This window comes from Saccopteryx leptura, chromosome 6 (genome assembly GCF_036850995.1).
Source record: "Saccopteryx leptura isolate mSacLep1 chromosome 6, mSacLep1_pri_phased_curated, whole genome shotgun sequence".
NCBI classification, from domain to species: Eukaryota; Metazoa; Chordata; class Mammalia; order Chiroptera; family Emballonuridae; genus Saccopteryx; species Saccopteryx leptura.
The window spans coordinates 117796209-117806617 of NC_089508.1; the positions used below are offsets into that span (position 1 = coordinate 117796209).

The 10409-nt window shown below is 37.8% G+C and overlaps 1 non-coding gene across 1 annotated transcript; it reads left to right on the forward strand.

Annotated features, from left to right (window-relative positions):
• The first annotated feature begins 8879 nt into the window (after positions 1–8879).
• TRNAA-CGC (transfer RNA alanine (anticodon CGC)) lies at positions 8880–8955 on the forward strand. Its single transcript has one exon. It is a non-coding gene; the product is annotated as a tRNA-Ala (tRNA).
• The last annotated feature ends 1454 nt before the right edge of the window (positions 8956–10409 follow it).

Genomic DNA, 10409 nt, shown 5'->3' on the forward strand with positions numbered 1-10409 from the left:
CATTGATATATATATATGGATGGGTTCAGGAGGATGCAATAGCAAATAGTCTCTACTGTTCCATAGCCATACCCCCCCCACCAGCAATTCAATTAAGTTTCTAAGGCAACTCAAAGACAGCTGCTACCATACCATCCAAATCTACTTTACACTAATAAGAAACTAACTTCCAGCCTCCTCCGGAGAACATGGGTGAGACAAATGAGAATCAGGTGTAGCTTTTTGTTAACTAGGCAAATGAGGTGGCATTTGGGCCCAGCACCTCTGTCCAGATTGGAAAAATACCCTGATTATTTATTCGGTCCCCAACAGAAATTCGTTTTTTGGTGCATGCTCTAGTTTTTATGCAATTTTAATTTCTTTTTGTTACAGTTAATGTCATGCATTGGTTTTGAAATTGGAGTTAAAGGGCAACAACTCTTGGTTTGAACATAACCACAAGGCAATTAATGTTTTACAAACATCACTTTTACATAATTTTAGTTATTTTTAAATGTAAAATATTATTATCTGATAAAAACAACCTCTTTTTTGATTTAAGATTGAATCATGGCTTCTTCAAGCAGGCGTAAATATAAAATAGTCCTGACACCTTCTATTATATATGTGACTGTTGCACACTTCAACATCAAAGGTGCAATATTTCATAATTTGTGACACGTGCATATATTGCCTATTTTCAAGTTCCCCTTGGCAATCAAGACAAGAATTGAGCTCCTCATATTGTGTGTCATAGTTTTGAGGAAATGCTTAATGACTGGACAAATGGAAAATGCAAAGGAATGCCTTTTGGTATTCTCATTGTTTGGCATGAACCTAAGGACTATAGCAGTGACTGTTATTTCTGTCTGATCCATAAAAAGGGCATCGGCAAAGAAAAATGGCATATGATCGCATATCCTAATATTTCTTAAGCAATATGACCTATCCCACACTCTGAGACACTCCCGGTTCCAGTTTTCAATGGTTTTATTTCTTCTAAGGATGAAGAAAGTGAATATGGTGATTAAGTGTATTTTGATAAGATGCATGAGAAAATGGTTGTAGAATCTGAAGGGTCTTCTTCTGATGCCAAGCAGTCAATAATCCCTTAGCAGTTTAGCCAACCTGAATTAAATGACTCAGTAAGAGATTTGGGCCTATCAAAGAAAGCAGCTGAGTTATTAGCTGCCAGACTTCAAGAAAAGAATGTACTTCACTGGTCAGCCAAAGTATCCCATTTCAGGAAGCGTGAAAAAATTTTTGTGGACTTTTTTTCCAAAGACAAACACTTTGTTTACTGTCATGATATCAGTCGTCTTCTCAGCCAGCTAGGTGTTACCACTTACAGTCCAACAGAATGGTGGCTATTTTTTGACAGCTCTAAACAGAGTCTGAAATGTGTTCTCCCACACAACGGTAATGTTTATGCAGCAGTTTCAATTGGTTATTCAACTCATCTGTAAGAATATTATAATGGTATAAAAATTTTCCTTGACTTTCTGAAGTATGAGGAGCATAACTGAATCATTTGTGTGGATCTTAAAATGATAAATGCCCTGCTAAAAGAACAGAGAGGTTTCACAAAGTATCCTTGCTCTCTGTGTTTGTGGCACAGCCGAGCTCGTGAGAAACACTAACACAGAAGGAGTGGTCAAAACGTGAAGCTCTGGAAGTAAGGATGCAAAATATTGTGAATAAACCTGTAATTAATCAAGACAGGATCATTTTTCCCCCACGTCACATCAAACTTGGCTTAATGAAGCAGTTTGTTCAGGCTTTGAATACAGAAGTGAATGCTTTCAACATATTATTTCTGCTTTTCCTGCCTTGTCTCTCAAGAAGATAAAAGCAGGTGTATTTGATGGACCTCAAATTCAAAACCTCATATGTGATGAAAAATTTTTCAGGAAGATGAATAAGGAGCAAAAAGCAGTCTTTTGTGGAAGTTACAAAGAACTTCCTTGGAAACAAAAAAGCAGAAAACTATGAACTTGTGGTTCAAAGGATGCTGTTGGCTTTCTTCAACATTGAATGTACAATGAGCATTAAGATTCACTTCATGAACAGTCACCTTGGTTAGTTTCCTGAAAATCTTGAAGCTGTTTGTGATGAGCAGACTACTGCTGGAGCATCAAACGAGATTGTCCTCAACAAGTACACAAATGCAAGAGCTACAAATGCAAATTTTTGCCTGAATGGAATTAAAATAAGTTTTGCACAAATTTTACGATTAAAATAAGTGTTTTAATATGTTCTATTTTGAAATTGTAGACAAATTCTGATGTAATCATCTTTTAGTGTATTAGTGTATTTACTGCATTATATAAATTATTATATTTTCACAAAGACGATGCCCAAGAAAACATTCTACTTCATTATGTTAAACAAAATGTTGAAAATTTTACAATAAGATGAAAACCTAAAACCTTGAATTGAAAAAAAAAACCCAAAAACCTAACTTACAGAGAAAAACTAATGTCATATTTGAGATCAGCACATTCGAATTAGGTAAGAACAAGTGTTTTTGTGGATGCAACAAAAATTTTGTTCCCCAGTATTATTTATTCAGGATAATTTTTCTATAATTTAGTTGTACTTCTAGATTGGTCCTGGGAGAAGATGAGTGTAACAGAAAGGCTATTAAAATGTCACATATGGGATGACGTCAGAGTAATGGCAGGGTAGGAAGCGATACCGATAAATCTCCCCCAAAACTCAACAAGATCTTCAACCAGAAACAGAAAAACCTATCCTTGGAGCCTCCAGATGTTTCACAATACACCCGAAGGTATGGTCGAGTGAAAAATTGGCTAAATATATAACCAAACCACGAAGGAAATAGGGAGTAAGAAAAGCTCCGCCTTCCTCACTAACCTAAACAGGGCGGTTTCACTGGGAACTGTGAATATAGAAACTGAGGCAGGCAAAGGGGGTGAATAGATCCAGGCCGTGGCACAAATAGCCGAACCAGCCTGTGGCACGGAGATCCAAGCCGAGGAAGAACTGTTTCTGTGGCAACCCGGGCAATACAAGCTAACACTCGCGCCAAACCCAGACAAAGAAAGACAAGCGGGGCAGCCATTTTCCCCAATCTCCGGGTCAGCGCACAGATAGTGGGTGAGAGATTCTTTCCAAAGCCCTGGGAGTGGGCACCCGTGTTATCCCACAGAGGGGCAGAGTCAGCGGCCTTTGTGTGGGCCGAAAGCGGAATCTCTGGGCCACCCCAGCGCCCTGGGAAAGCCACGCATGGGAGGGAGCGAGAACTAATTCCAATGGTGGAACTTTTCCATGCTGGTGGGGGTTTCACTCAGAGGGAGAGGAGGCTGGCCTGATATCCTGGTCTGTGTGCGCAGATAATGAGCAAGAGATTCTTTCGAGTGCCTCGGCAGGGCGTGTCCATGTTATCCCACAGAGGGCCAGAGTCAGGGGCCTTTGTGTGGGCCGAAAGCAGAAACTCGGGCCTCCCCAGTGACTTGCAAAAGTTGTGCATGGGGACGGAGTGAAAGCAAATTCCAATGCTGGAGCTTTTCCATGCGGTAGGGGGTTTCACTCAGAGTGTGAGACTGCCGGCTTGATATCCTGGTCTGCGCGTGCAGATAGTGAGCGAGAGTTTCCTCAAAGCGTCCGGGGAGTGGGCACCTGCCCATGTTACCGGACAGAGTGGCAGAGCCAGAGGTCTTTGAGTGGGCAGAAGCCCCGCCTAATTATGCTACCAGCTCTGACTAACTGAGCCTTATCCAGAGCCCTGTGCTGAGTGGAAATAGAGTGGGGAGTTGCCAGCTCTTTCAGCCTCTTACTATCCAGGCAGAGGCAGCAGAAACCCCATAGCTGGATTATCAGGCTACTAATTGAGGAAGGAAAGACTAGAAGAAAGGCTCCATAAACACGAACTCTCTCACTATAAATGCTAATGAGCCTCAATTGCCAAGGAGACTAAAGCACAATACATGACATCGCCATAGAGACTTATCAACAGCAAACTTCTAACTGAGCATGCCAAAGGGGCAGAACCCGGGGTACAGAGTCACCGACCAGGAAGAGGGAGAGAAAAGAAAAAGCAAGAAGATAACCTCTCAAAATCAAGGATAATCCACAGACTTTATAACCTATCTCATTTTATTATATTTGTTCCTTTGTTTCTCTTATCTTCATTCTTGATAATTTTTTTTCCTCCTCTAATTTGGCCGATTAATTCTCTGCCAGTCTTACTCTCTCCTCTCCTTGAACTACACTACCCATAAGTGTTACATCTCACATTATCTTTTCTTTTCTCTTCCTTTCTCTCTGTAAGGGTTGTACTCCAAAACCCTTAACTCTCTCTCTCTCTCTCTCTCCTCTTTTTTCTTTTTTCTTCTTTTAGTGGTTCCCTCTTTTTTTTCTCTCTCTCTCTTTCTTTTCTCCCTCTATATTAGTTTCTTCCTTTCTCCTTTATGTCTCCTCTCATTCAAACCTCAATAACGAACAAATTATCTTATCTTGGACTCAAACTTATGTTTGTGGCATTTTGGGCGGTTTTTACTTCACGTTTTTTAACTCAATAGCAGTGCTCCCATCACTGGCTCTCCATTTTATCTAGTTCTTGTTCCACTAAATACAATAGTAGTTTATTAATTTGTCCCATCAATTCCCTGTTTCCCTCTTATTCCTCTCATCATAACTCTTAGTCATCCAACACTTAAAAGCAAATCATTTTATTCTTGACCCAAATTTTTTCCTTATTTGATTTTCGTAGGTTCATACCCCCTTCTTTTTTCCTTTTTTTTTTTTTTTTTTTTTTGCCCCTTTATTACTTTTCTCCAATTCAGGCCCTCCATTACAGGCATTGTTTTTTATAATTCACAGTTCACCACAAGATTTTCTCAAGAAAGAGGAGAGAAAAGAGGAGAGGAAAAATGGAGGGGGGAATAATTTCCTTTTTTTAAAATTTTATTTTATTTTTCTTTATTTCATTATTAATTTTTTTTAAAAAAACAACTCTTCGATTTTTTATTTTTTTAACTTTTTATTCTTTATTAAATCTCATTAATGCTATCAACAAAACCACCCTCAGATGCCATTAAGGAAGAGAAAATCACATATCATGGATACAAAAGAAAGAGAGGTAACACAGCTAGATGAGGAAAAATCTATGGAGAAAAAATTTAATATATTGGAAACCTTGGAGCTAAATGACAGAGAATTCAAGATAGAAATCCTAAACATCCTCCGAGATATACAAGAAAACACAGAAAGGCAATTTAGGGAGCTCAGAAAACAACTCAATGAACACAAAGAATATATTTCTAAGGAACTTGAAACTATAAAAACAAATCAAATAGAAATTAAAAAATCAATTCACGAGCTGCAAAATGAGGTAAGAGCTTAGCTAATAGAACAGGCCAGATCAAAGAGAGGATTAGTGAAATAGAAGAAAAGCAACTTGAGGCACAACAGAGAGAAGAGGAAAGAGACTCAAAAATTAAAAAAAATGAGATAGCCCTACAAGAATTATCTGACTCCATCAAAAAGAATAACATAAGAATAATAGTTATATCAGAGGGAGAAGAGAGAAAATGGAATGGAGAACATACTCAAACAAATAATAGATGAGAGCTTCCCAAGCCTGTGGAAAGAACTAAAGCCTCAAATTCAAGAAGCAAACAGAACTCCGACTTTTCTTGACCCCAACAAACCTACTCCAAGGCATATCATAATGAAATTGGCACAAACCAACAGCAAAGAAAAAATTCTCAAGGCAGCCAGGGAAAAGAATACAACATATAAAGGAAGGCCCATTAGATTATCATCAGATTTCTCAGCAGAAACTCTACAAGCTAGAAGAGAGTGGACCCCAATATTTAAAGTCCTGAAAGAGAGGAACTTCCAGCCATGAATACTATACCCATCAAAGCTATCCTTCAAATATGAAGGAGAAATAAAACATTCACAGATACAGAAAAGATGAGGGAATTTATCATCAGAAAACCCCCACTCCAGGAATTAATAAAGGGGGTTCTCCAATCAGATACAAAGAACAAAAAAAAAACAAAGCCACTAGTAAAAGCTCCAAGAAGAACACAATAAAACCAAATTTAAACTGTGACAACAACAAAAAGAAAGGGGGGGAGAGGATGGAGATTAACAATAGCAAAGGACGATGGAGTGCAAAAGTACTCCCAAAATAGTTCGCTACAATGAACAGGGTAGGAACACATTTCATTACTTAAAGGTAACCACCATTGAAAAAACCACCACAGAAGCACATGAGATAAAAAAGATAGCAACAGAGGAAAGATGTATGGAATACAACCATATAAAACAAAAGATAGAAAAACAAAAGAGAAGGATCAAACAGGACACAAACCTGACAGAAAGTAATCTATAAAATGGCAATAGGGAACTCACAAGTGTCAATAATTACACTAAATGTAAATGGATTAAACTTCCCAATAAAAAGGCACAGAGTAGCAGAATGGATTAAAAAAGAAAATCCAACTGTATGCTGCCTACAGGAAACTCATCTAAGTAACAAGGATAAAAACAAATTCAAAGTGAAAGGCTGGAAAACAATACTCCAAGCAAATAACATCCAAAAAAAAGCAGGCGTAGCAATACTCGTATCTGATAATGCTGACTACAAGACAGCAAAAGTACTCAAAGACAAAAATGGCCATTTCATAATTGCTAAGGGGACACTGAATCAAGAAGACATAACAATTCTTATATATATGCACCAAACCAAGGAGCACCAAAATATATAAGACAGCTACTTATTGACCTTAAAACAAAAACTGACAAAAATACAATCATACTTGGAGACCTCAATACACTGCTGATGGCTCTAGATTGGTCATCCAAACAGAGAATCAACAAAGACATAGTGGCCTTAAACAAAACTCTAGAGCACCTGGATATGATAGACATCTACAGGACATTTCATCCCAAAGTGACTGAGTATACATTTTTCTCAAGTGTACATGGATCATTCTCAAGAACTGACCATATGTTGGGCCACAAAAACAACATCAGCAAATTCAGAAAAATTGAAGTTGTACCAAGCATATTTTCGGATCATAAAGCCTTGAAACTAGAATTCAACTGCAAAAAAGAGGAAAAAAATCCCACAAAAATGTGGAAACTAAACAACATACTTTTAAAAAATGAATGGGTCAAAGAAGAAATAAGCGCAGAGATCAAAAGATATATACAGACAAATGAAAATGACAGTACGACATATCAGAATCTATGGGATGCAGCAAAAGCAGTAATAACAGGGAAGTTCATATCACTTCAGGCCTATATGAACAAACAAGAGAAAGCCCAAGTGAACCACTTAACTTCACACCTTAAAGTAACTACGAAAAGAAGAACAAAGACAAGCCAAAAGAAGCCAAAGAAAGGAGATAATAAAAATTAGAGCAGTAATAAATGAAATAGAGAAAAAAAAAACTATAGAAAAATTAATAGAACAAGGAGCTGGTTCTTTGAAAAGATCAACCAAATTGACAAACCCTTGGCAAGACTTACCAAGGAAAAAAGAGAAAGAACTCATATAAACAAAATCCAAAATGAAAGAGGAGAAATCACCACAGACATCACAGATATACAAAGAATTATTGTAGAATACTACGAAAAACTATATGCCACCAAATTCAACAATCTTGAAGAAATGGATAAATTCCTAGAACAATACAACCTTCCTAGACTGAGTCATGAAGAAGCAGAAAGTCTAAACAGACCAATTAGCAGGGAGGAAATAGAAAAAACTATTAAAAACCTCCCCAAAAATAAAAGTCCAGGCCCAGACGGTTACACTAGTGAATTCTATCAAACATTCAAAGAAGACTTGGTTCCTATTCTACTCAAAGTCTTCCAAAAAATTGAAGAAGAAGCAATACTTCCAAACACATTTTATGAGGCCAACATAACCCTCATACCGAAACCTGGCAAGGATGGCACAAAAAACAAACTACAGACCAATATCTCTAATGAATACAGATGCTAAAATACTAATCAAAATACTGGCAAATCGAATACAACAACATATTAAAAAAATAATACATCATGATCAAGTGGGATTCATCCCAGAATCTCAAGGATGGTTCAACATACATAAAACGGTTAATGTAATACACCAGCTCAACAAAACAAAGAACAAAAACCACATGATCTTATCAATAGATGCAGAAAAGGCATTTGATAAAATATAACACAACTTTATATTTAAGACACTCAACAAAATGGGTATAGAAGAAAAATATCTCAACATGATAAAGGCCATATATGATAAACCATCAGCCAACATCATGTAAATGGCATAAAACTTAGGACTTTCTACCGTAAATCAGGAACAAGACAGGGTTGTCCACTCTCTCCACTCTTATTTAACGTGGTGCTAGAAGTTCTGGCAAGAGCAATCAGACAAGAGAAAGAAATAAAAGGCATCCATATCAGAAAAGAAGAAGTAAAGGTATAACTTTTTGCAGATGATATGATCCTATACATCGAAAACCCCAAAGAATCCACAAAAAGACTACTAGAAACAATAAGCCAATACAGTAAGGTCGCAGGATACAAAATTAACATACAGAAGTCAATAGCCTTTCTATATGCCAACAATGAAACAATTGAGAATGAACTCAAAAGAATAATCCCCTTCACGATTGCAACAAAAAAAATAAAATACTTAGTAACAAACATAACAAAGAATGTAAAGGACTTATATAATGAAAACTATAAACCATTGTTAAGGGAAATCAAAAAAGATATAATGAGATGGAAGAATATACCTTGTTCTTGGTTAGGAAGAATAAATATAATCAAGATGGCCATGCTACCCAAAGCAATACACAAATTTAATGCAATTCCCATCAAAATTCCAATGACATTTTTTAAAGAAATAGAGCAAAAAATTATCAGCCCTGGCCAGTTGGCTCAGCAATAGAGCGTCGGCCTCGCATGCGGAGGACCTGGGTTCGATTCCCGGCCAGGGCACACAGGAGAAGCGTCCATTTGCTTCTCCACCCCTCCGCCGTGCTTTCCTCTCTGTCTCTCTCTTCCCCTCCCACAGCCAAGGCTCCATTGAAGCAAAGATGGCCCGGGCGCTGGGGATGGCTCTGTGGCCTCTGCCTCAGGCGCTAGAGTGGTTCTGGTTGCAACATGGCAACGCCCAGGATGGGCAGAACATCGCCCCCTGGTGGGCAGAGCGTCGTCCCATGGTGGGCGTGCCAGGTGAATCCCGGTTGGGCACATGTGGGAGTCTGTCTGACTGTCTCTTCCTATTTCCAGCTTCAGAAAAATTAAAAAAAAAAATTATCAGATTTATATGGAACTATAAAAAACCCCGAATAGCCAAAGCAATCCTAAAGAAAAAGAATGAAGCTGGGGGCATTACAATACCTGACTTCAAACTATATTATAGGGCCACGACAATCAAAACAGCATGGTATTGGCAGAAAAATATACACTCCGACCAATGGAACAGAATAGAAAGTCCAGAAATCAAACCTCATATATATAGTCAAATAATTTTTGATAAATGGGCCAACAACACACAGTGGAGAAAAGAAAGCCTCTTCAATGAATGGTGCTGGGAAAACTGGAAAGCCACATGCAAAAGAATGAAACTGGACTACAGTTTGTCCCCCTGTACTAAAATTAACTCAAAATGGATCAAAGATCTAAACATAAGACCTGAAGCAATTAAGTACATAGAAGAAGACATAGGTATTCAACTCATGGACCTGGGTTTTAAAGAGCACTTTATGAATTTGACTCCACAGGCAAGAGAAGTGAAGGCAAAAATTAATGAATGGGACTACATCAGACTAAGAAGTTTTTGCTCAGCAAGAGAAACTGATAACAAAATAAACAGACAGCCAATTAAATGGGAAATGATATTTTCAAACAACAGCTCAGATAAAGGCCTAATATCCAAAAAATACAAAGAACTCATAAAACTCAACAACAAACAAACAAACAATCCAATAAAAAAATGGGAAGAGGACTTGAACAGACACTTCTCCCAGGAAGAAATACAAATGGCCAACAGATATATGAAAAGATGCTCATCTTCTTTAGCTATTAGAGAAATGCAAATCAAAACTGCAATGAGATACCACCTCACATCTGTTAGATTAGCTATTATTAACAAGACAGGTAATAGCAAATGTTGGAGAGGCTGTGGAGAAAAAGGAACCCTCATACCCTGTTGGTGGGAATGTAAAGTAGTACAACCATTATGGAAGAAAGTATGGTGGTTCCTCAAAAAACTGAAAATAGAACTACCTTATGACCCAGCAATCCCTCTACTGGGTATATACCCCCAAAACTCAGAAACATTGATACGTTAAGACACATGCAGCCTCATGTTCATTGCAGCATTGTTCACAGTGGCCAGGACATGGAAACAACCAAAAAGCCCGTCAATAGATGACTGGATAAAGAAG